The sequence below is a fragment of the Protopterus annectens genome, chromosome 3.part0 (genome assembly GCF_019279795.1).
Source record: "Protopterus annectens isolate FY-2018-M chromosome 3.part0, PAN1.0, whole genome shotgun sequence".
Taxonomy (NCBI): Eukaryota; Metazoa; Chordata; order Ceratodontiformes; family Protopteridae; genus Protopterus; species Protopterus annectens.
Genome location: NC_056731.1, coordinates 1,824,940,197 through 1,824,968,170, shown reverse-complemented (window position 1 = coordinate 1,824,968,170; position 27,974 = coordinate 1,824,940,197).

Sequence of the window (27,974 nt, the reverse complement as noted above, 5' to 3'; positions counted from 1 at the left end):
GACAAATGCCCATAATCAGGGACATTTTGTAATTAACAGAACAGGTTTTATACCAAAATGAAGAATAAGCATGTGACTCTAATGTCAGGCTTTGTCGACTGACTGCAATCCTTTGTGATTTACCACAAAGTCAAAAATTGAGAGACAAGACTGAGAAAACTTTTAGCTATACAAGAGTTTGTAACAAGTGACACAAACAATCACCTGGCATCATTTTTTTTATTTCCTTCCTCCCGTATCTAAAACCATCTACTCGTGTGTACAAACAACTGTGCAGGGCAGGCACATCACTAAAACATGATTATAATGCTACTTCTGGCTAAATAATAATTCAGCAGTTAGCTATCACAATGTGTATTCAAATTTCAAACCACAGTTCAATCTTTTTGATTATTTGTTTTTTTCTGTTAGTTTCCTTACTATGAAGAACTCCCACACTTTCAGACCTTCTAAATCATTAGGCCATAAACTCTTACTGGTAGTATGATATTGTTATCGAGCTCCCAATGTTTTTCCATGCTGTCTTTGAAATGCCACTAAAACAACTAAACACCACTAAAGCAAATTACACAGTAGCTAGCTTGGGGCATTACAGAATATCTGGTCTGGAACATTTTGAGTAACTGTTGTTTGCACCCTCACCACCACCACCCCTCCTAGTAATGCAGACAGACTATTAGTTAATATAAGACCTACACTAACAATGTGTATTGCACTCATCGTAGGAGAGTTCAGCATGAGCTGGAATCATCCACTGTATGTCATTCTAGGCAGCATCCTTGCAAAGTTCTACCTCAGCAGTCTGAACCCACTTTCAGAAATGTATTCCATACTTTCATAAACCTTAACAAGCAGTTCCCTAAAGTTCTTACCAGCAGTAGTCTGTACACTCCCGGTGGTGACCGCTGCTCAATTGCTACCTTATTCAACACCAAATTCAGATTCAACATTAGTGCTTATAACAAATCACTGTTTACAGCTAAATAAAGCAGTGAAATGCATATACATAGCACAAGACACCACTACCCTCTGAACCCCACATAACCGTCAGATCATTCATCTGAAAGTAACAGTACTGTCTGTTACTAGATGTAGCCATTCCAGGCTAGAGTTTTTTTGTTTTTTTTTGTTTTTCTACAGCAAACTGAGGACTTAGTTAAGACTCAGTTTTGATTACAGTGTAAGTACTACCTCTTTTGCTGCAGAAATTAAGTGGTTCCCCCTCTGGGTGAGTAACTCCTCCGTCTACAGAACTGAATAACTACGAGTGTACCATGAATGACAGGGGTTGAACAAGATGAGAAAACGGAAATAAAAAACTGTGATTTATTGATAATGAAATGGTTAAGTGCTTTCTTCTAAAAATCATAGACTTCATCAGAACCCAGGCCAGCATAAGGTGACCTAACAGTTTAAATACTCAACTCATCCAATCACTACACAGTATTACATTAATAAATAATTCATGGGGTTCTGATGAAGTCTATGATTTTTAGATGAAAGCGCTTAACCATTTTATTATCAATAAATCATTTTTTTTATTTCCATTTTGTTTAATTCTTGTCTTGTTCAATCCCTGTCATTCATGGTACACTCATAGCTATTCAGTTCTGTTGATAGAGTTGTACTCTACAAGAAACGCTTGTTTTTCAATAACTCCTCCCTCTAGCAAAGAAAGCAAAGGGAAATGAACAACCAAGCTTGACTGATCTCAAAATATTCTGGTAAACAGAATGACCATACTGCTTCTACTGTGCTCCACAATGAGTGCAAAAACCTCACTGCAGTATGCAAACCAACTTCTTTCAGAAATAGGAAAACCACCCAGCTTGTCATCCTTTGTAATTTTTTTCATAAAAAATCATTTTTATTTTCTCCTTATGAACACAATTAATATTGAAATACATGCAATACACAAATGCAAAAACAGTCAAAAAAACTTGTGGAAGCATTTTAGTTGAAACATGAACAAATACTTTTATTCCCTCATTAAAGTATTAAACATCTTAAAACCTGACACATATGTACAGTGATTACCTTTTATCACATACAATATAATAAGTTCCTGTATCACTGGTACTGAAAATACAGCCAGTTATCATCCAGATGTTATTCATTGCACATTCTTGGTATCAAGTATTAAGTAAAACCGCTGCATATCAGTGTAAGATATCAACCTGTATAAATGCAGCTAACCTCCTGGTCCTAGCTTACAGACAGCATCTTTGTCTTAGGCTGAGTGTGCTTTATACTGCTTAACAAATAAAAATAAAGTAAAGTGTCTAGTCTGTTATCCCTTCTCATGAACCTAGTCATTCCCTAAAATAAAAATCTTCTAATTATCCAAAGCATAGTCATATTACCAAGAAGTTCTTCAGCGTCAGCGATAATAGATCCAGCTCGTCCATAGTTCTTCATAACCGCAACCATTTGTTGCTGTTCCCACTCGCATTTGAGCAGCCAGTCATGCCAGAAATGCGTGAGCTCCTTGGGCTCAATTCTGACAGGCTGGTAGGGGGAGCTGACATCATCATGCAGGCTGGTAGCAATGAGGGAGCTGATGTCATTGCATACATGATGACGTCAGCTCTAATGCCGTGAAAATTAAAAAACAAAGAAAACAAAAGAAAAAAATCGGAACTGAAGGGGTGCCACTCGGGAATCATGGCACCCCTTCATTTGAACCCCAAAACTCGGTAAAAACCGAGTAATTCGGCACGGTTGAGAGGTATGTAGGGTACCCTAAACTGGAGCAGCATGCAACATCAGATAGAACAGGACCAAGAACAATGGCATCTACTGCAGTCTGTACACAGGGCAAGTAACATATTCACAATACACACTCTGTCAACAATCACCACAAGTACACAGACCTCACTATTGTACACACTACAACAAAATGTCCAGGTTTTGTCCTGAAATATAAGGCCTACTATACATAACATGTCTAGCAGTCTGATATCTCACTGGCTTGTTATCAGGTATGATGTCAGTAAATAATGTACTGTACATATGCACCTCTTACTGCATGACATATGGACAAAGGGTGACAGACTTGGTGGCTGGAGGGACAAATACAGGGCCAATATTGACATATTGCTGTGATAAATTGAGAAATGTCCTGGTGTAACAGGGTTTGTTGTGACATATCTCTTCTGAGGGATATGACGTCAGTAACTCACATGGATGTCACCATGTACTGACTGCAATCATCAGAGTATGCTACTGCATTTCTAAAAATAGGAAATGTGCAAGTAACACACCACATGTAAGACTCCAAACTCTGGCAAGTCTGCAGATATCCCTACAGGTGAGAGATCCTCAACCACATAACACTGTCATGCCAGAGTTTAAATCATGTAGAACAACCATATCCACACAAACCCTGTCAAACCAACATTACTTCAAATGTAGAAGAGCAATACTTACATTCTGTCCCCATGTCTGTAACATCCCCTCCTGTTTGTTGGCCTGGCTCCACAGTGTATGTTGTAACAGGTACTAGCAATTACCCTCTGTGATGCTGTTTGTCAAACACCCACATGAAGTCCTGCTCACAGTGAAGGAAAAGGGCCAACACCCACATGAAGTGCTAAGTTATCGGAGTGTGTTTCCATGCAATTGGCTATAGGAATGATGCCACAGCTGCTCCACATGCAATTACCAAGTGGGGGACTGCAATTAATGCACAGTCCATCAGCTGATTATGAGCATTACTTATAAAACTCAAGCTGCTGCCTATGCAAAACAGATGTACTTTTCCACATCAACCAGAGAGGGAGAGGAAGACAGAGACAAAGCAAAAAAGGAAGGGAGTAAGAGAGTAAAAGCCAAGCATGTCTGTGTATGATCCGTGGGTGGAGAGTGGTATCTGGGTATTATAACAGTGTCATATATTGTTTACTAATCCATACTGTCAGATAGTAATTGCACATGGCTGTACACATTTATGGCTGTGGATTGTCTACAACAACCTCTATAATGTTTAAAAACTGTTTTCCTTGTAATGTGGATGGTGGGACATATAGGTCCTCAATACAATGATGTAGAAAAACCCACACTGCAATGGATCCTGTCATTACACAATCACCCCAGCAGGATACTCATGACACACACACACTTACCAGTATTGAGGTTTACATCCCTACCTGACTATGTATTGCTATTACACTGTTACACAGCTATTGCACGTGCCACGGAGCTTACATGTTGGAGAGTTGTCCAAATGTATCTTTGAAAGTGAGTGACATCAGCAACAGTGCTAAAGGAGGGATAAGGGAAGTGTAGTAAGTGTGAATGCTCACAAAAGCAGGTGCCAATGAAGACACACACACAGGCTCTCAGGTAAACACACACATTATCACAGGTGGCAGGATCAGGATTAGAACTCCTACCTAACTAGTTTGCTATACTAGAGTATTACACAGTTTTCACAAGTGTCACAGGACATATATGGCTGCTACATGGCCAAAGGGTTATTTCAAGGTGAATGACATCAGCAGGCATGCTAAAGTAGGCCAATGAGAGGTATAGTGATTGTGAATGGCTTCAAAGTCATTAATCTCCTCACAGACACACACACACACACACACACACACACACACACACACACACACACACACACACACACACACTTGCCAGTACTGAGATGCATAGGTTCATTGCTTCACATGTGTGTAGTAAGTGAATGGGCCTGAAGGCTGTACAAGGTTTGCCAAAGGGATTACCTTGGCATCAGGCCACATGACAATGGTCTCCAGTGTGACTCAGGGGTGTATTCCCTGCAGTGGTCCCCACACTTGACTAAGAAACAAGAAACATTGGTTACGCCAGCAGGTGGGTATTGTATTCACCATCCACTCATCTAGGTTACTATTGTGGGTGGCCAGTGATGTGCACTCCTTCCCATGTATGTGATCTATATTTCATAACATGGACAGTGTCTTTGTTGTGCATATGTCCCACACACATGTTCTTGGACATGTGGAAGTGTACTTGAGGTCTCTGGGGCATGTTGTGTGGACAGATTGTTATCTTCTGATGTACCATTCCTGACCTCATTTGGTGAGACCTGGCTCTGGAACCAAGGTCATGTTTGCACCTACATTGAGAGCATGATACAGGTACTCAGTGGAGTTAGTGGCATCTGTCCATACAGGGCATGTGTATAAGACATAGTATTCCATTTGTGGGTTACATTTGCAGAATCAACAGTTGTTGCAGACGTCCGGTGGGGAACATAGCAAAAGGACCACTTTAAGCATTTATTTACCTACTGTAGGGATGGAACAGGGTGCCATGTCCATTTACTTGCTGGACAACACACAGTCAGTCAGGAGATATTACACATCACAGTACTTTTTGATGTCAGTGGCACTGTTGTGGTCAACAGGCATGTAGAAAACTGCAGTCACACAGTGGTTACTATCTGTGAGGCAATATGCAGGGAACTACCAATATAGTGGTTGTTGCCTAGCCAAGTGTGTTTGTGTATGAGACATGGGTGGAGAGTGTTCTCTGAGTAATACAAGGGTTGTCTATATTTGTTCCCCAATCCATAATGTCACATGTAGGGCTATGGATTGTCTACACCAGCCAGTACTGAGATTTAAACCCCTACCCAGTTATGTATCTCTATTACAGCACACTGCATTTATCATATGTGCCATGGAGATTAGAGGATGGATGCTGTCCCAAGATACTTCTGAGATGAGGAATATCGTCAGCCCTTGTAAATACTGACACTGAGTGATGTAGCGGGTGAGAGAGCCCAAAAATAATTTTACACTAAATACACATTTACATTTGCCAGGAGTGAGGTTCAAACTACTATCTAACAATGTTTACAGACCATTATGTGACATATTTACCACAATGCACCACTGGCCTGACATGGTTTAGGGTTGGCAACAGGTATTGCTAAGGTGGATGATATCTGCAGGACTACTAAAGTCAGGCTCTGATATGTGTACTCGGAGTAAATGGGGCCAAAATCTTTGAGGTAAACACATAAACACTTGCCACAGATGAGATTTAAACCCACATATGCATCGTCATTGATACTACATTGTTCCACATTTATGGCACATGCCACGGAGCTTATAGGGCTTCTCCACAGGGGTATTTCAAGGTGACTGACATCAGCAGGCTTGCTAAAGTAGGGCAATGGGAGGTATAGTGACTGTGAATGGCCTCAAAATCATTAATCGCTATACACACATACACACACACACACACACACACACACACACACACACACACACACACACACACACACACACACACACACAGTTTCACAGTTGCCATGTCTGGGATTAAAACTCCTACCTAACTAGAATGTTACACTATAGCATTACACAGTTATCAGAGCTTATAAGTCTGGGAACTAGCCAGAGGGTTATTTCAACGTGACTGAAATCAGCATGAGTGCTAATATGGGCAATGGGAACAGCAGTGTGTGTGAATGGGCCATAAACCATTCTGGAAACACACACACAACACTCAATCACACACAACTTTACATTTGACAGGACTGGGTATATAAATGCTAGATGAATACTGATTTGTACTGTCATGTTACAAAGTTATCACAAGCACCACAGACACTATAGGTCTTAGGGCTACCAAAAGCAAATGTCTACAGTGATTGACATCGGCACATCATTTGATATTGGCCAATTGGATGTATGGTGTGTGGGACAGGCCTCATGATGGCAATCTCTATGTCACTGTCTGCCTCTCTCTTCCCCACATCTGTGTGTGTGTGTATGTTTGACCTATTATAGTGTGTTGGCCTTAGATATGTGTGAGTATTCCTATCCGATTTGTGTGCAAAGCATGAATGGTGTGCAATGTGGTGTGTGTGCACAGACATCTGCGACTGACAGATATGTATAGTCCACTGTTGTTGTCAGACATGGGCTTCATTTCTCTAAGGAGCATGCCCAGTATGACCTTCTGTACTGAGTGTGTGAATCCATTCCAGGTAGGTTGCACTCCAGTGCAGGATTTTGTGTTCTACACCTACAGCTAGAAATCTGTTTCTGCAGGATATCTGTAGATAGGTTGACAATATGGAGTCTCAATGAGAGAAAGATAGTGGGATACTGTAACTATTGTGTCTGTGCTGCTTCTATTACTTGGTTGGTGTTAGCAGAGATATTCAGATATATCTACTGTTTTACACTGTGATGTATTATGTCATCAACTACTGACAGATATAATTATTTGCTCACAGTTATTTTCTGGGGAATACAAGATGAATTAAGCTGTGTCCAGTATCGTGGTCTGCAACCTAAATATTCTTGCACACTCATGCCATTCTGGACGGGTAGCTGCAGACACTTGCTGATGGGTCTGTGTAAATGGTCCAGCACCTTGCTACTGTGGTGGCTGAGGATCCCCTGCTTGTACATCTATCAACATAACATAATGGCCATATCTTGCTGTGGACATAACTCTCAGCTGTACAGATTCACCCAGGTTATCCAGAGGCAGGGCTCATATATCTGGCCAGTTCCCCTTCACATTGTGGTTTACCAGCAGGTTTGTAGCACCCATTAATGGGTTTGCAGGCAGGGGTAGTATGGGCACACATCAGAATTTCAGACTTCACATACTCCATGGCGACCATGCTTCTACACCCCCCACTCTGTTGTTCTGTCGTCTTCCTAACATTATGCGATATTTGAGAAGTATCCCTATAGCTGTCCCTTCATCCCAGCAGTATTTAGGGGTTGGTCCACAGTTCATGCAGTAGGACATGGTGGGCATGCTACTAGGATTTGTTGACATGGCCTTGAATTTCTGTTCTGTGGACTGTGGTATGTTGTTAGTTGGGACCCCATGAGATAACATACATTGGCAATATGGGTGAGGCACAGGCCTTTGACAGAGGACTGTAGGGCATTTGATAGTGATGCAGGCCATCTGTAGCAGGACAGTGCATTCTGTAACTCCTACATTGCAAGGTGTTAATGTCAATATTTCCTGTCCATATTAATCCATTGTTTTGGATGCTGGCAGGGTGTTGCTTACAGCTAAGGACTCACCTGCATGGGGCACCTCTTCAGTCTGCTGCATTCTGTGGGTATTCCCATACAGAAGTGGGGGTCATACTGTACTCATTCCCAACAGCAGGGATATGACCTGTGATAAACCTGTGGCTGATGGCAGGGTGAGCTGAATGTATGTGTGATATGGAAGCTTCTTGCAGCTGACTCACAGATATACATGGGAAATTCCCTTTATGCTGCCTTGTGTGGGGACATAGGCAGTCTCTCATTACTTCATAACTGTGCCTTTTGTGGTCTGCCAGTGATTGGCCAGACTACATCAGTATTCCATACTACACAGATAACTAATTTGCTGCTAACCTGTATGTACAATTCCAAAGGTGTGTGCAGTTGACAGTTAAATTTTATGTACTCTGTCTAGGGTACTTCCACCTGTGTACTGTGTGTATGTCTGGGCCCACATTCATGGCATGTCCATCTTTCAGATGGTGACGGATATTGACATCTGAACAATGAGTATGGATAACTGCTGAATTGGGTCTTGCTGGGATGCATTGTGGTTGGCACTGCAGTTGTCAGAACATGGCCCTGTCATCAACAATACTGGCCATAGGCCACCGGGACATAACCGTCCAAGCCTACATACTGACCACTTCCACACAATATACAACACACAAAAACCTAACACACAGAGCCCTGCATATTGTACACATGCAATAATCTATCCTGTAAATTGGGCCAGGTCAGATAATCTGTGCTTCACTGTTATTAAACCCACATGCACATGTTACTGCATTTCTACATAGGATTGTGTGTGTGTGTGGGGGGGGGGAGCACTCCTGACAACTGTAAACATTTTCTATGACTGTACTGGTATTTCAGGTAGCTTCCATTTTGTTTTGTATTCTGACCTATCATGTAGACTAGAGGCATATCTGTAGAGTACAGATCTTAGGTTTTATTGGCCTACATTTCAGTTACAGACTTCGTACCCTTCAGAACTAACATACAACTGCCTGACCTGTTGCAGTCTGTCTGTGTAGTTCTGGAGGGGGGCTGTTCTCCATTGCCATCAATTGGTGGCCTTAGCACAGCCTTTCTTTATGGTCATCTACACCTGTCCTGCTGGCTGAGGCTGTTGTTGGGTAAGTGAGCCTCACTGACATGCATGTGTGTGCCCTATGGACATACATTTGGACAACCACATGTACTGCAGTGGGATTTGTCACCTTGTCTAGTACTGCCTACTTTACTGACACCAGTATTTGTTATGGATTTCATGCTGCCCATATAGGTGTCCACTATCTGCTACCATTCCATGCAGCCACCCGATTCCCTTACATGATCACATCCATACCATAGATACAACTAGCAGAACATGCTACTCCATTCAGCAATTGATAGGAAGAGTGACTTACCTTGTGGCTGTGCCAGTTTTGATGATGGTGCTGGAGGGCTGAATATGTCAGATGCACATATTACACTCCCTATGCTTGGTAAAGCACAGGTAGTGTCGTATTTGGCATCCCTTTTACTGTATGTGTGAGTCAAAGAGAGGTGTCATTCCCTGGTTTCCTACCATGTCAGTGTATGTGCTATGCATTGCCTCTTTGCCAAACCCTGGGCATACTGGGCATGCCTCCTTCTGCCTACGTGGGCAGGCTCAGGTTGTTCTTCCTCTAAGTCACTCTGTGCCTGTCCTGGCCTTGGCAATGGTGGGGGGCTGTGTGGCCCTGCCCCATGCTGCAGCTGTTTCCACACGATCATATTGTGTAGCATGGCACATATAATGAAAATTTGTGTACATGTAGCTGGAGAGTACTGCATGGCTCCACTGGATATGTCCAGGCACTAGAACTGTGACTTGAGCATCCCAAATACATGCTCTATTATGATTCTGGTTTGTGCGTGTGCCTCATTATGGAGTTCTTTTTCGGGTGTGTGTGCATTTCTGATGGGTGTCATCAGCCATGACTCCAATGCGTAACCAGCATCCATCACTAGGTGGCACCATATGGGATGTCCCCACTAGCAAATCTCTATTACAGCTGTGTCATATGCCAGATGTGTGAGTCATGATAGCTTCCAGGGCTGCCAGCACACACATTTATTATAATGCCCTGGGCACTACACATGACCTGGCAGTTGATGGAGGGGAAGCCCTTGCGGTTTATGTAGACCCTACCCTGCTCACCGGGTGGTGCTTTGATGTGTATGTGTGTGCAGGCTATATAGGGTTACCACCCCTCCATTTTTTACGGACTATCTGGAAATCAAACTGATTCTCCGGTAGGCTGGAAAACACTGTATAAACTCCAGTATTCTGTTTCAAAAAGGAAACAGACTATTGGAGTTTGTAATTGGCTGATTTACTTTGCTTTTTTACAGAAAAGCATAGTAAATCATCCGAAAGCAGGCAGCAAGAATGGAAAAAGAGGGTGTTTCCCACCATGTAATGTCATCATGACATCACAAAATGGGTATTGTGTGGGCAGGAGAGGGGGTAGGGTGGGTGGGGATACTGGGGACATGAGAAGGGTGGCGTTACTCTGGTTTTAGCCACAACAAAAGGTAGCAACCCTACTGCACCCACTACCTCAGGGTATTCTGCTATTTGGTGGAAGAGACACATATTGCTGGTCAATGTCTCACGGGTGTTGAGGAAATACATGTGCTCACCGGCATGTGCTGACTTAGCATCCAGAAACTGGTAGAGTACCCTGGATGCTGATACCTGTGAGATCCCCATGATATCCCCAGTTGGCCTTTGGAAGGTACCTGTGACTAGTATTCTTAAGCCTACACATACCTTGGTATCCACTGGGATGGGTTCCCCTCTGTTGGTTCTGTGTGTGAGGCATGGCTGGCACAGCTCAACAATTTGCTGTAGGATGTCCCTGTCCACTCTATAGCGCTCCACTATCTCCAGCTCATGTAGCCCCTGGTAGGTTACCCTGGGTCTGTACACTCTTCTCCTTCTCCTCACTCTGGGTTGATCATCAGCATTCTCATCCTCACCACCCTCAGTCTCTTCCACACACTGATGTATGAGAGCGACAGCAGCCCCTATCATTTTGTTAGATTTGTCAGGTAAAATTTCCCTCTCTGTGTACACTGGTGGTGTAGAGTTTGTGGGGAAAACCAGAGTGAAAGGTGTTTGCATAGTTTATAGTATTGTGCTGGGCTGGGCTGCTGCATGTGTAATTTGCTGATTCTGATACATTTCAGCTGCCAGCTATGCTAGTTCTCCTTGATTGCCTTCCTACTGCTGTTTTCCCTTCCCATTGCCTTCCCGTTTAAGCCCAGAAGTGAGCCGCGCATTCCCAGTGCTCAGATGTGAACAGAGCTGCTATTTCCTAATTTTTGGGGGGTTTTGTTTAAAACCTGGTGCACAGCGCACACACCCATTTAGGCAATGTAAACACTGCTAGGAACCTCAGACACACACCCCTTCCTTAGCTGTGCTTAGCTAAAGGCAAATACGGGCCACAGAGCTCCAATAAGCTTACACCATACATGATACTCCCCCTTATGAGGTCATCTACCTCTTATGCTTATACCATAATGTTGCTGCACCTACATGGTTGGGTGCAAGCTAACACTGAGGGGAAATCTGTGATTCACTATCAGTCCACTCATTTGCATAAAACTGACTGCTAATGCATGGTTACAAAACTGACACTCAGCCTTCCCCCTTAGCAACCACTATTCCATGGTATTGTTGTCTTATGCATGCCATTGATTATTATGGCAGAATGCTGATTTTGGTTTAAAAGCTTATTTCCAACATTTTTTCTTATTTTCAGGCCGATCCCATTTGCGCACCACCGGCCTACGCTTAAACGGATGAAATCGGCCAAAAAAAAAAAAGTTAATTTTTATAATTTTTTTCAATTATTTCCCATGACAATGGCGATATATTTGGCCATTGGCATGCCTACTACATTGAATACATGCTTTCTTTGGAGCTGCCATGCCTCCGTTCTGTAATTTGCAGAAATGTATTCGGTTAGTAGCCAAATACATTTCTGCAGGTTACACTATTCCTGCACAGATGCCTGCCTGCTTCCTGGATTGCTAATTCACCTCATTTGTATGGTTTTCACCTGCAAATGGGGTAATTAGCATACAGGAGCTGTTTCCATACAGGAATAGTGTTTGACCGCTCATGCACGTCCCGGGAACTCGTTCCTGGATCACTCTTCGGCCATATTGCATGCAGCAGCTCTTGCACTATTCCTGCACGCTGTGCAGAGCTTGCTGAATCCTGGGGAAGTGCTTTTCCAACTGTTAGCTTTCACATTTTGTCCACTTGCACCACATTATAAGATGCAGTGTTTAACACTTTGGATATGGAAAGTTGAGATCTATGAAGGAAGATTAGCTGTTGAATGTTTAGGTTTTGATCAAGCCAGATTCAAAGTATCTGCAGTAAGCATGTGTTTCTAAGGATAGGTGGTCATTAAGCTGAATGGCCATTCCGTAGGAATGACAGAAAGTTTTTGTTTGATACAGAATATAACAGATTTTGTCTTCTTTGTATTAAGTATATGTTTATTTTTACATAGCCCAGTAGAGAAGTAAGAACATTCAAGTTCTGTTTTTATGGCAGAGGATAAGGAATGCTTCTGCAGATGAACATGTTTTTAGCCCTTGTCTTTGTCCTTCTAAATAAAGAACAGATAAAAAGGTAGAAAAAAACGTCAAGGATACTTTTCAAAAGTGGGTACTTTTAATTTAGAATTTCTTGAAACATGTCCCATTTTAGGGGAAATGGAGTTTCTGAGGCAAAATTAGGGTTATTGTTACAAATTAAGGACAGCTGAGAGGCAAGGCCATGTTATATGCATATAAAATGTGTTGAGTATAGGATGTGCATAGGCAAGTAATTAATAAATAGGTAGACAAATAAAAGTGATGAGGGATCATTGAGGTACTCCTTTAATTAGGGATGAAGAAGGAGAGAATGTAGCTCCAATCTGGACTTTAAAGTCTCTGCTGTGCAGGAAGTTTCTGAAGCATGAGAAAGGAGCTGATTCCAGCTGAGACAGAGTTTAATAAAAGTAATGCTCCACAAAATCAGAGCTTTTTATTAGGTTGATGAAGGTAGCTGTTAAATGTTTCTACATAAGCTTAAATACAGTAGTACACTAAAAACCATAGCAGAACTAAGCAAAAGAAAAAACAAGCAATGAGAACAGATGGATAATACTTCTTTTGGTTTTCTAGGGTTTCCTGCTTATCCTACTGTGTGAAAATAGCCAGACTTTTGACAAACACTGAATGTGTATACCATAAATATCTATATTTCTATTTTGTCAGGATCATGTTCCAAAACTATCCTTAGGCAATGTAGTGAACAATAAAAATGACGAACAAAGTGAATATGTGGAATGTATTTTACACTGCTGCCTGTAGCATCATATGTGCAAAGATCCTCAAGGAGAGAAGCTTATTATTCTCAGATGTTTGAAAAGGATAACTTCCCATACACATTTACCTCCAGATAATAAGAGGCATAATATGTTACATTTATACTTGCATTAATGTCCCACTACCACCAAAACCTATTCAGAATGCAAGCTCATTTAAAACACTACTAAACGTCACTTATCAGATTGCTCCTTTGTACCAGCAAGATAAATGTCAGTGTTTTGTTCAGCTTGCCATATATTCAAAATATTTCTTTACATTCTGAATCTTATGTCGCACAACTAGTATTCACAATTACCTGAATAATTTTACTAGCATCTCCCAGCCATATACATAGTTTTGTGACACTGCTCAACCCCCACCTTTATACTTTTAATTCAAACTTTATGACAGTCATATATATAATTATCTATGAACCTCTTTATACCCCACTTCTTAAACTACAATATTAACATTTTCTGCCCTACGTAATTCCTTGCCTGACTTCCATTTCAATTAATTTCTAAACACTCATCACATGATCTACTGTTTGACAAACACATTAATACACATCTTCATATGCTCAATGTTTAACACCTACTAATGTATAAGTATCTTTTATACTGCAACCACAGAATTTATTCCATATGAATGCAATCTAATTAGCAAATATTTAAGTAAGTGTTCATAAGTTCATAGGTGTGTACTAGGCTGATGGCCCTGGAGCCTTTACAAGCCTAGACCATAGGATTACCTGGCATCGTGCAACCCAACCTTAGTTCCCAGTGCCTCTGTCGAGTAGAGCCACTGGAGTGATCCCGGGGTGAATTTTCTATTTCCCATCCACACATCAAGATTTCTCTTGAGGAAGGCCAGTGAGGTGCTCTGCTTGACATGAATGGGAAGTCTATTTCATAGCATGGGCAGTCTTTGGGTTATGAACCTGTCCCTCCAGCATGTTCTGTTGATTGTGGTAATGAGGTTGAGGTCTCTGGAGCATGTGGTGTGGATGGATTGGGATTTCTTTAGATGTAGCATTTCTAACAGAGCTGGGTCAGACATGGCTTTGTAAGTCAAGCAGAGATCGCCTCTAAGTAGGCGATATAAGACAGAGAATAGTTAGAGTTTTTTGAGTCTGTCCATATAGGACAAGTGTTTAGGGCCTAGGATCCTCTTTGTGAGGTACTTTTGTGGCCTCTCCAGTTGTTGCAGGTGTCTAGTGAGGTACATGCCAAATGGAGCATTGTACTCGATGACTGACCTAATGAGGGAAGAGTAGAGAGAGACAATGACCTTTTTCTTCCTGGATGCAAAACCCTTAGTAATAAGATGTGCCACACAGAAGGACTTTCTGTCCATAGTGGCAATGTGGTGGTCAAAAGAGAGGTTGCTGTCAACCTGTGTTCCCAGATCTCTTATAACATTTTCTGTGTTCAGTGGACTACCATTGATGTGGTAATTCATGGGAAATGGGTTTTTCCCAAAGGGGATGACTACACATTTTTGGCATTGAGCTTAAGGCCATGATTCTGACACCAGTCGTTGGTCTCAGTGAGGTCTTTCTTTAGGATGTCAACATCACTTGGGGAGTTAATAGTAGCTCCCAACTTGCAATCGTCTGTGAACTTTGTCAGCCAGAGTCCCTTTGTGTTGGCCTCGACATCAGAGAAGTAGATACCAAACAGGAGAGGAGCCAGGACCAAACCCTGTGGGACTCCACTCGTGACTGGTCGGCAGTCTGACTTGGAGTTAGCTATTTACACACTGGATTCTATGTGTGAGCCAGTTTGCAACCCACCTTGAGGCTTAGCTTAGTGAGTCTTTTTATGATTCCTCAGTGGGTAATGGTATCAAACGCCTTGGCCAGATCAAGCTAGGCTATATGAACCACCTTGCCTTCATCCACAGCTCTGGTGACTGACTCAAAGAAGTCGAACAGGTTGAGCAGGCATGATCTACCCTTCACAAAACCAAACTGTGTGGGATCCAGAGTTTGGAGATTCCCTATATCCTTGTTTATTAGGTCCATGATGATGTGTTCCATAGCTTTGCATATCAGACTCATGGGGCGATAGTTCTCAGGGTCTGTAGTCACTCCTCCTTTGTGGAGAGGGATGACTGTAGCAGTGTGCCATTCGATAGGGACAAAGCTTGAGGTATGGCTGTGATTTAATAGGGTACACAGGTGAGGTGCCAGTTCACTCTTTTGATCATGTAGAACACAGCCAGGGATATTGTCAGGTTCCATAGAAGCTGTATTCTTGGCCTTGGACAGTGATGTTTTAACCTGTACAGCAGTAATACTGGGTGCCTAGCAATCTACTGGTATTGTGATTGGTCCTTTGTGGGAGGGGGGTATAAAGTTAGTACTGAATCTCTCAGCCAGTATATTGGCAATATGTGTTGGCTCAGTACAGGAGGTACCATTGTGCATTAGCTCAGAGCAAATATGGGTATTGCCGTGGAGATTCTTTACATAACTATAGAAGGCCTTGTGGTTGTCTTTACTATCTGCTACAATTCTGTTTTCATAGCTAGCTTTAGAGGATTTGATGAGGGATCTCAACTTTTTGTTGAGGCTGATAACAGAGTTTTTCCAGTCTTAGGACTTCACCTTATTTTGCATCAGTTTCCTCCTTCTGTTGTAGAGTTTGTTTATGGCAGGGGACTAGCAGATTGGCTTCCGTTTTTTAGAGGAGATCATCTTGGCTCTTTTGGGTATGGCAAGATCCATGCATTTGTGTACATGTTCATACAGTGCATTGGTGTATAATTTGGAGGTCATGCAACTATTCTCCATTTGCATGGGTGCTGTGATGTTAGCCACCTTTGTTTTTAGGAGCCCAAAGTTAGCTTTGGAGACGTTTTTCATGGTGGTTACTTTTGCGGGGGGGGGGGGGTTTGCAAGGTGATTAGTTTGTGGTCGGCTCTAACAAGGGAAGAGTTGACTATAGGTGTAGAGCAACAGTCACCCATGTTAGCAATGACCAGGTCAAGGATGTTGCTACTTCTAGTGGGGGTAAGAACGAGCTGGTCCAGAGCATTGGAATTAATGAATTCCAGGAAATGTTGGGCAAGTCTATTGGTACATGAGTAGTTTTCCCAGTTAATGGAGTGGTAGTTAAGTCCCCCAGTAGGAGAGTGTTAGGTTGGACCCTAATATTCACCAGGGTGCTTAGGAATGTGGAGTGTGAGTCTAGGGATATGGTTGGAGACCTATAGCAGGCTACAATGGGAATCAATGTCTTACCTAGTGTTAGCTGCACCTGAAGTATCTCTGATGCATTATGTTGGGCTATCAGTCTGGAGGTGTGAGCATCCTTTATGAATATGGAAATACCACTGCTTTTGAAGCTTCGGTCCAAGTTCTGGGGCCGAAAGGTGTGGAATGAGTTTTAGCCTGGTAGTGTAGAGGTGCTTTCTGCTCCCTTGAACCAGGTCTCTGTTACAGCACAAATGTCGATGTTCTCCATTTTATGGAGTGCTTACAGCAAGTGCATTTTGAGATTTAGACTTCTAGCATTGAGCAGCATGACCCTCAGATTGCATTTGTTTGTAGCTGTTATGGTGATAATTTGGTCTTTGGAACACTGCCTGAAAAATGCACTATATGGGTGGCAAAAGCCTTGGTCAGTATCCTGAAGCCCACAGGTAACAGATGCAGGCCATGTCTGGCAAATCATCGAGGTCTGTCAATCATGTCATCCCAGGCAGACAGATACTGGATCCCCTTTGAATGATACCAGAAACTTAGCCAATTGTTGAAATCAATCATTTTCTGCTTGTACTGTGGTATCATTCTGAGTGATGGTAGGATGCAGCTCAGTGCTAGGCTCCTACCCGCCTGGGCTACATAATCCAAGAGCTCCTCCATGCCTCTTTTCATATAGTCCAGGGAGGTACATCTCAGGTCATTCACACCCACGTGTACAATGACAGAGTCATATTTGTACCTGTTGTTCAGGGAACTGAGTGCATGCATTATGTGGCAGATTCTGGCACCTGATAGGCAGCTGACAGTTACTTTCTCCTTATTCAACCTGGTGAGTGGGACATCAATGTGCCTCACTATTGAGTCACCTATGACTAGTGTGTTGGGCATGCTGTTTTGCCTTAGGGGCTTTGGTTGAATGGCACACTGTTTAGAAGTGTTATGTATCTTGTGATTAGTGTTGTGTTGTGGTGTTCGAGTGAGTTTCTGCCTTGGAGGTCTCTGCTGTTTGTGTAGATTTTTAATGAGAACCTCCATGAAGGTGGGTGTGTGGTTTGTGTTTTTATGTGAAGGCAGTGCTGCTGTGTGTTCTGGAAGGCTATGAGTTCCATGTGATGTGGTGCAAGTGTTGACCTTCTCCTCTTGACCAGCTATTCCGGTCTTGGTTGGAGAGTGCGTGGCTTCCAGTGTGGCTATATAAGTGCATCTCTTGCAAGTCTGAGTGTTGGAAGGTAAGAGGAGATGGTTGTCACTGTACATGAGGCAGTTCCTAAATTGACTCAGAATGCCCAAGTTCACCAGGTTAATAGAAGAAAGCACAGGGAACTGACCTTTAGACATGCCTAGAGGGGTGGGTATTAATAATAAGTACTGGAGCTGTTTCCTTGTAGAACGTTTAGCGCTGGTAGCACATTTATGTGCCACAATAAATGCTACACAAAGCCTGGTAAAGTGCTAGACTAATAAGCTAGTAAAAGTGCAGGGGAGGAGAGAACTAGCAGATTTAAGGGAAAAATTGAAGAGCAGGCTTTTTGGCACAACTCAGAAGCTTACAAACACTCCTGGATGCAGCAAATCTGTATCTGGACTAGACTAGTTACAGGAAAGGTGGGAAACAAGCACAAATATGGGCTTCTAAACCAGAAAGTTGAAAGAGATGGAAAAACTGTCCAAATGTCCAATAAACTACAATGTCTGGGCCAGACACCACTCCTCTTGTGGTAGATAGGCCACCTACTGCTTACCACTCCCACGGATAAGCTAGAAGGCTTCCCTCCAACACAGAATGGCTTGGGGGGGGCTCAGAAGCTTACAAACAGTCCTGGATACAGGAAATCTGTATCTGGACTAGACTAGTTACAGGAAAGGCAGGAAACAAGCACAAACATGGGCTTTTAAACCAGAAAGTTGAAAGAAATGGAAAAACTGCCCAAACGGCCAATAAACTACAATTTCTGGACCAGAAACCACTCCTCTTGTGGTAGGTAAGGTACCTAGTGCTTACCTCTCCCACTGATAAACTAGAAGGCATCCCACCAACACAGAAAGGCTTGGGGGGCTGAGAACTTACAGACAGTCCTGGATACAGCAAATCTGTATTCTGACTAGACTAGTTACAGGAAAGGTGGGAACAAGTGGAAATGCAGGCTTTTAAACCAGAAAGTTGAAACAGATGGAAAAAACTGCCCAAACGGCCAATAAACTACAATTTCTAGGCCAGAAACCATTTCTCTTGTGGTAGATAGGATATCTAGTGCTTACCACTCCCACTGATAAGCTAGAAGGCTTCCCTCCAACACAGAAAGGCTTGAGCGGGAGGGCTCAGAAGCTTACAAACAGTCCTGGATACAGCAAATCTGTATCTGGACTAGACTAGTTACAGGAAAGGCAGGAAACATGCGCAAATGTGGGCTTTTAAACCAGAAAGTTGAAAGAGATGGAAAAAACTGCCTGAATGCCCAATAAAGTGTATGTTCTGGGCCAGAAACCACTCCTCTTATGGTAGATAGGCTACCTAGTGCTTACTACTCCCAACTGATAAGCTAGAAGGCTTCCCTCCAACACAGAAAGGCTTGGGCGGGGGAGGGGGGGCTCAGAAGTTTACAAACTGTCCTGGATACAGCAAATCTATATCTGGACTAGACTAGTTACAGGAAAAGCAGGAAACAAGCTTAGAATTTTTTAATAGAAAAGCAGCTTAAACAGCACTAAAAACAATTCAAGTGATATTCAGTAATATATATAAACAGACATTAAGTAACAAGTTATGTACTTGTTATATGCACGTGTGTGTGTGTGTGTGTGTGTGTGTGTGTGTGTGTGTGTGTGTGTGTGTGTGTGTGTGTGTGTGTGTGTGTGTGTGTGTGTGTGTGTGTGTGTGTGTGTGTGTGTGTGTGTGATAGTGTCTCCTAAACAAAATACAGATCATTCTGAATTAATGGCAGGCATACGTGTGCTAAGCTATTCCACATATCTGTGGCAGAGTACCACTGTCACATCACTGCTGGACTGACAAATTAATTTTATTCTGTCACCAGGATCCGCCACATAATGCATGCACTCAATTCCTGTATCTGGAATAGACTAGTTACAGGAAAGGTAGGAAACAAGCACAAATATGGGCTTTTAAACCAGAAAGTTGAAAGAGATGGAAAAACTGCCCAAACGTCCAATAAACTACAATGTTTGGGCCAGAAACCACTCATCTTGTGGTAGATAGGCCACCTACTGCTTCCCACTCCCACTGATAAGCTAAAAGGTTTCCCTCCAACACAGAAAGGCTTGGGGGGCTCAGAAGCTTACCAACAGTCCTGGATACAGGAAATCTGTATCTGGACTAGACTAGTTACAGGAAAGGCAGGAAACTAGTACAAACGCGGGCTTTTAAACCAGAAAGTTGAAAGAAATGGAAAAAATGCCCAAACGGCCAATAAACTACAATTTCTGGGCCAGAAACCACTCCTCTTGTGGTAGATAAGGTACCTAGTGCTTACCTCTCCCACTGATAAACTAGAAGGCTTCCCACTAACACAGGAAGGCTTGGGGGGGCTGAGAAGCTTACAGACAGTCCGGAATACAGCAAATCTGTATTCTGACTAGACTAGTTACAGGAAATGTGGGAACAAGTGGAAATGCAGGCTTTTAAACCAGAAAGTTGAAACAGATGGAAAAACTGCCCAAACGGCCAATAAACTACAATTTCTAGGCCAGAAACCATTTCTCTTGTGGTAGATAGGATATCTAGTGCTTACCACTCCCACTGATAAGCTAGAAGGCTTCCCTCCAACACAGAAAGGCTTGGGGGGGGCTGAGAAGCTTACAAACTGTCCTGGATACAGCAAATCTGTATCTGGACTAGACTAGTTACAGGAAAGGCAGGAAACAAGCTTAGAATTTTTTTTAATAGAAAAGCAGCTTAAACAGCACTAAAAACAATTCAAGTGATATTCAGTAATATACCAATAAACAAATCAGCACGCTTCAAAACAAAGCACAAATCCAAAAAGAAAAGATGGCAGGATAGCACAAAAAGAAGTTTAATCCACAAAGTAAAATCCACAGAGTAAAATCCAATAAAACACACAGAAACAAGCTGTAATTGAGCTAAATTTAACCACAAGTCAGTGCTTTCATCTCCAAAGTGAGATTTCTTCAGACTAATGGTTACAACATGCAGCTTCATTTAAATACTCTTAGCAATTATTAAGCAGCTTCAAACATTCCAATTAAAAGTTGTGTTTGAAATACAATATTGTATGAATACTAAGCTTAAAATATAAACTATGTGTGTACCTAAAAACTAACCTAATGTTTAAAACCCTTCCTTTTTAAATACATAATAAATTCCTCTCTATTATTTAACCCTGGGGGAAAACACACATTTAATCTCACTTGCCAGCAGTATTCAAGCCACCCCAATTCTTCTTCAATATTTATCTTTGTAACATTGGGGTGGATAAAATCTATGTGTGTTTGAGTGTCTATGTATCCGCCTTAAGCAAATAATGAAAAACAAGAACGCACAAACAAACAAGCAAACAATTAAATAAGTATTGCACAAATGCTCCATTCACTCCTTTCTCCTTTGTCCTTCTGCATTCCTATCTGAAGCCATACAGGATGATGTCAGGCATTATCGTCTTGTCAGAGTATCAGGGTAATACATGTAGCACATTACAGACTATCTGTCTGTGGAATAATAACTACTTCAGTTTAGGGATAGGATGTGGAGGCTTGAAAATTATTGGAAATACTGCAATAATGGGAGTTGTCAATGAGTTTTGGTTTGGAATTTCATTTTTATTTTCAATATATTACTGCATTTGAAGTTCATGTAATGGTGATCAGTGAAATACAAAATGCATTGAAAATAATGTTTTCTGAAATATTAATGATCCTGTCAAATGTCGTATTACTGTACAATGTAAACTGCATTTACTTTCTAAATGAATTATTTAGTTGTGTAAGTTTCACTTCAAAAAATTAGATCCTCTGTGTAGCACAAAAGAGCTAAGGAATACACGTAAAACTTTATGGTTGCCAGCTTTGATAGGTCAGACTCGAATCACCTATATTGCAACATAACATTTGAGTACCTAAAAGTTGCTTTAATGGATTCAAAGTCTGAAGGGAACTCCTTGACAAAATATAATATAAGGATTAAAAATATGTTCAAAGAAACAGCAGTTAGAAAAGGGAGTAGATAAGGTGAAGCTATTCGTGACTGGCGGAAGCTTTGTATTTTTTAATCCCTGCAGTTTCTTTTTTTTTTTGCAGTGAGTGATGGACTGTTTTAAATAATCCTCAGTTAATCACAGGGTACACCATGTCATGAGGAAACACTTAGCAAACCTAATCATCCAAAGTACATTTGATACAGATTCAGTATTTTTATGTCTAAGAAGTTAATCCTTACTAAATAAAGGAGGAGGACACCAAAACGGAGCAGTCAGCCCAATATCATTCATTATCGTAGGTTGATACATAACCACTAAGCTAGCTGCTCTTGGTGGCCATTTTAAACTTTGCCAATTTCCCTTTTGTTGTTTTAAAGAACCTATCCCATTTGGTGTTATATTGACCTTACCCATCCCATGGTCGATATTATATATTAACTCAAGTGAAAATAACTGGGATTATACCAAACATAATTTGAGGGGACCCATGCATGGGATAAAGCATTTAGCAGCTGCCTCTGTCCATTCATAACAAGGGAGCGGGTACTGGATACATTTTCTGTTTCTCTTCCATAGATCCAAGCTGTGCTTGAATAAGGATAGAGATGAGCTTTATTTTATATGGATGAATAGTCTTTTCCAGAGCAGCAGTATTCTCTGTAAGAGATACCTTTCCCTCCAAACCACTTTGTTGATGCTGCAGAGGTGGTTTAGATCCCTAGACTGAGAATTTCTGAATCTGTTTGACTTACTGATTTGTAGTAAATCCATCAGAATTTGGCCAAAGGATTCCTTGTGTGCCAAACATAGGTCACCTATTAGCAGACTATAGGATACTCAGTAAATTGACAGGGCTTTGTGTCCGTTCATCAAGGAAATATTGTTTATGCTTTTTAGTCATTTAGTAAGGTATCTATCTGAGCTTTTCAGGTTTTGCATGCATCCGGACAGATGTATGCCAAAGGAGGCATTATAGTCAATGACTGGCCTAATGATGACTGAATAAAGGCCGACAGTGACATCCCTTGATCTAGACATGGTCCCTTTGCTTTTAAACTGTGCAGTATAGAAGGACTTTCTTATGACAATATACATATGTTGGTCAAAAGTTAAGTCACTTTTCGCATAAGTTCCTAAATCCCAAACAAGTGGGTCATCTCTTAGAGACATCCCTTTATGATACAAAAATGGAATGTATTTTGCTTTTTTGTTGCCTCTGGCTTGATTCATATTTGAAAAGGGTCCTTGGATCAGTTCAGTAACCCAGACAGTTAATAAATGTAATTAGGTAAATAAATAGGTAAAACAGTGGCTACATAGGTTAAGTCATAACCTACAGTACAGTAGGTCCTGGGTTCCAGTCCTGGGCAGTAATAACTTTTGTGGGAGGTTGGCATAATGGTTGCAGACACAAGAACAGGGTTTTTTTGCATTGTATCATAAAGGGATAAGGGGATAAAACCTTGACTATAAGCCAGATAATTCTTGTCCAACTAACAACTTGAATGCTGGAGTATTTAGGTGGGGAAAGTGGGAGAGAGAGAGAAGAATTGCTCACCCATCTTGGGAGACTGAGACAGTCCAGTCTGCTACAATGCTGACACCTATAAGAATCAGAGATGTATGGCATACAGCAACATGGAAAGTGTTTGTAACCACAAGACTCAGTGGTATTCCATGTAAGCCATGGGTTCCAGCATGTGTAGAAGCATACATGCATGCCCACATTCAGACAGTGATTGTAGAAGTCAGGAGTGAGTTAGGTGCATAAGTAAGCAATAATGGCTGACAGGGTATGTATGGTAATATGTAATTAACGCCCATCCAGGGGTGCTATGAGGCCCAATGCCACAGGCAGATGCAGAAGCAGATGCCTGTCATTATTTAATGAATTCACTGCTCGCTGATTTGCCACAAAACTTTAAAAAAACACAATTTTTTTGAGGAGCAGACAAAAAAATGTGGCAAAAAAATCTGGACATTCTGCGAAAATTTGAACAACTGAGTGCCATGCACACAAGACTGCTCTCACTCTCTAACGATCTCTCATACACACAATCTCTTCTGCTTTCATACATGCATTCACTTACACATGCAGATAGAAACATAAGCACACTCATACATATACATACACACACATACACTTTTTTTTCTGTTTATTTTTTTTTGCACTTGCTAAATAGCAAAAGCACTGTTTACCGAGTGTAATGTAATGGGGGCAGTTAGTTCTTTTTGTAATTCAAGCTCCATGGCAGCATGACATGCTGCCATGAAGTGGGGACTAGGTTTTCAGTGGGCATTACCTGTAAATTAATACCCTGCTGTTTCTCCAATCAGAGTGCAGATACACAGTTTGCCCATTCTTTAAAACAAAATTAATCCCCACTCTATAGAATCAGGAGCGGCCTTAGGTCAACTGGTGTCCTAGGCAAAAGGGCTCCACAGTGCCTCCCACCACACTACCTGGTGCCCCCATCCTGGTCTACCTACACCAAATAAATACTAGAAAAGTGCACCTGCTAAAGCAGCACCCTAAGCAGCCGCCTAGTTGGCCTATGCCTAAGGCCGGCTATGTATAGAATTATCATATACCAACTCTTGGCATCTAACTTTCACTTATTAAGGGAAAAAATGGCTGTTAAACTGAAGTGCAACAATCCCCCCTCTTATGTAGAATGAAAAGAGAGATAGACTCCCACCTGAAAAGGAAAACTTCCCTAACCTAGTAGGAACAGCAGGAACTAGGTTTGTCACCTTGACAATGGATCTATAGGGCTGTAGTGGGGAGGGTGACTGCCATATTGGGAGGACTCAAAAGCAAGAAAAAAAAAATTGTAAGCAAAAAAGATAGCATACTGAAAACAGACATGCATTCATACCACTCAACTGCCTAGATTTTTGCAGAATGCCCTGATTTTTGTCTATTTTGTCCCATTCCTCATAAAATTTGTGATTTTTTGGAAAATCATTGAGGAGGAAAGTCATTGCATTTGAATTTCTGATTTCATATCCTTCAGAATTTCATACCAATGCTAAACATAATATTCTTGCAAGTTTTCTAAGTTCATGAGTCACCAACTTCCTCATAGGGCAGTGCCTGGGGTCAGTACATTGACCCAGATACTGCTGAAGCATTGCCACAAGGTTCAACTCCCAAACACTTTCACTGAGAAGTTCATCTTTGTACAATGTAAGCACATCTAATTTGAAGAACCTTGCTGTGTATTGACTTCATCTAATGAATAACATGCCTGACTGTGTTGGAAATTAATTTTTAACATCCCCTCCCCCTCCCCAAATGAGTTGTCCTTGCACTTTGAGGACCACTTACTAAGTTGGCTACTGTCCTTTCTCTTGATCAGTAGATTCCATTATATATGCCAATAACAATCTACCTGGTTAACAAATTTCTGCATTCAGAAAATGAAAGAAAATGTGCTCTACTTGGTACCTGACTGCTAATTACTTTTTATTGCCTCTAAACAGATTACTCTCAGTTATTCTTTGACCTGAAGGTGGAAACCTGCTACACTTAGCTTTGCTCTCATTCCTGACCCTTAATTCCAAGCCACACACTCTTACTCTACTATAATACTTCCTACGTGCACATTACACTTGTGACTCCTATTCTATTATCCTCCCAAACAACCTTGCTACTATCATACACACATGCCTGTTTCTTTTTACCAATTTCCCAACTTCCACTCAATCTTTTATTAGATTTCCAACTACATTTCTCCCCCCAATACTATAACATACAGATCCCTTTACTTAATCATGCTACTTCTCAGCTTATCATCCATTCTCCTCCTGCTACTGGGCCATCTTTCATCCTGCCATGACTCTATAACAACTCTCAGCATATCTCCAACTCTGTCCCAACCACCTATTCATAATTCCTCCCTACAATCTCCACACCTTGCACTAAACCTATGTAATGACACCCCTCACCTTTACCCCAAATACAGACTAACTTCATTTCAACTCAAACCAAAACAATATTAGGTGGAAAAATACTTTCCAAAAACAGGTATAAATAACTCCTCACTATACTAAAATCCTTCTAGGAGGAGACATTCACCCTAATCCTAGCCCTGCCTATCACAATAAACATCAAGAAAATTCTCTTCCACACACTACTCTAACCCTATAACAGTCAACACCCAACCCCAGTGTTTAAAACATTTTTTTTACTGTTTCTTGCCTAAATTAGTGTAGCTAGTAGTTGTAGCATAATCCAGATACATGTTTACTGCATCTAGATCTATTTGTAGTGGCTGTTATATTCTGAGCATATTTTCCAAGCCATCTTTTGGAGAGGCCCTTCTGCACCCTTGTAAGAGAAGTGTGCTGATTTTAATCTGTCTGTTGAAGGGTGAGTGGTCTAAGGCTTAGAGTAAGGATCCTTACTGGTTCTTTTGAGTTTTTAAAGTTTTGCTTTTTTTTAAGTTTTTAAATTATGGTATTTAAGCCCCAACTTTAATCAGGTTTCTGCTTGTTTGAACTGAGCTGAATTGAGGTGGGCTACCAGCCACAACTCTTGAACTGAAACATTAGACTACTAGAGACTTCTGAGCTTCCAAAAAACATTAGTTGCCTTTTTTCTTTTGATTATACTATTTACTGCACTTTTTATTGTGTTCTTCTTATTTAATACTTTATTTTAATACCATAAATTGAACTGCACTGTTTGTACTACATGTGTCTGCCTTACTGTGCCTGTTAAACCATATTCTGTTGCTGATTTCATTGTTTACAAAGGGTTTTTAGCTATTTTTACTGTTTGCAAAGCAATTGTTCTACTTTTCACTGTTTGCAAAACATATGTTCGTTTTTTTCTGTTTTCCCACCAAGCAGTGTTTTAAATAACCAATTTGTTTGCTGTTTAAAACATTCTTTAGTGTCTCCTTATACTTTTCTGCTGTTTAAAACATTTTTAGTGTCCCACTGCTGTTTTTTCTGCTGTTTAAAACATTTTACTGTTTCCTGCCTAATTGCCATGATAGTACGGCAGTAGCATTGTTACCTCACAGCAAGAGGTTCTCCCGTTCGATTCTTGGCTTGGCTTGGGAGTGCCTTCTGTGTGGAATCTGCATGTCCTCCCCGTGGTTGGGTAGCGTTTGAAAGACATGCGTGCGTAAATGGGTGTGCCTTCATTGAAGGTTGGGCGTTGAGCTGGCACCTCGGCGTTTCATAAAAATCTACTGCCAATCATTAACGGACCGGAGTTCTGCTGTGGTGATGCCTTACCGGGAAAAGCCGAAAGACAAACAACAACAACTGTTTCCTGCCTAAATTAGTGTAGCTAGTAACTGTAGCATAGTTCAGATGCAGGTTTGTTTTATCTGGGTCTGTTTGAAGTGGCTGTTGTATTCTGTGCACATTTTCTAAGCCATCTTTGATTGGAAGGGGCCATTCTGCACCCCTGTGATAGAAGTGTGACGACTGGAACTTGTCTGGTGAAGGGTGTTTGGTCTTGGGCTTGCAGTCATACCAACCAGGAAAAGAAAAGAAAGAAAATAAGCAAAGGACCTTGCAAAACTGACAAAGAAAGAGACAACAGATATGTAGGACCAGAAAACTCTAACAAAAACACAATTCTTCAGCCAAAAAAGGACTAAGGAAAAACCTGATCAGCAAGTATAACAAGTCCTACAAGGCTGAGAATGAGAAAGGAAACAGTAAAGAGGGCCTGGCAAAAAGTCTGATAAAAGGAACAAGATACCAAACAATACTACAGGACATAAAAAACTAACAAAGAGCAAAGTCTTTAACTATAAAGGAACTAGACGACTTCAAACCAACCAAATAGCAGCTGAAAGAATAAATACCAAGTAGTACAAAGGTGTTTATTAAGTGCTTTTCATTCCACAAATGTCCGAACTTCTTCAGATAATAGTGGCAGTAGTGGCAGAACAGGTAGCTTACATCCTTCTAAGTTGGGAACTGCTGATTGAGGGCTCAGTGTCTGTTATTCTAAAAGTGTATTAATTCTGGTTTAAGCACTTGGGCTTGAGGCCAGTTATTTTACATTAAGAGGGTTCGTGTTCTGCACTCTTGTGGCAGGAGAGGCTGGACTCTGTCCTTCTGAGCTGGGAATTTCTAGTTAAAGCTTATAGTGCCTATATATTTGAGCTGCTTCTTACTGAAATTGGTACA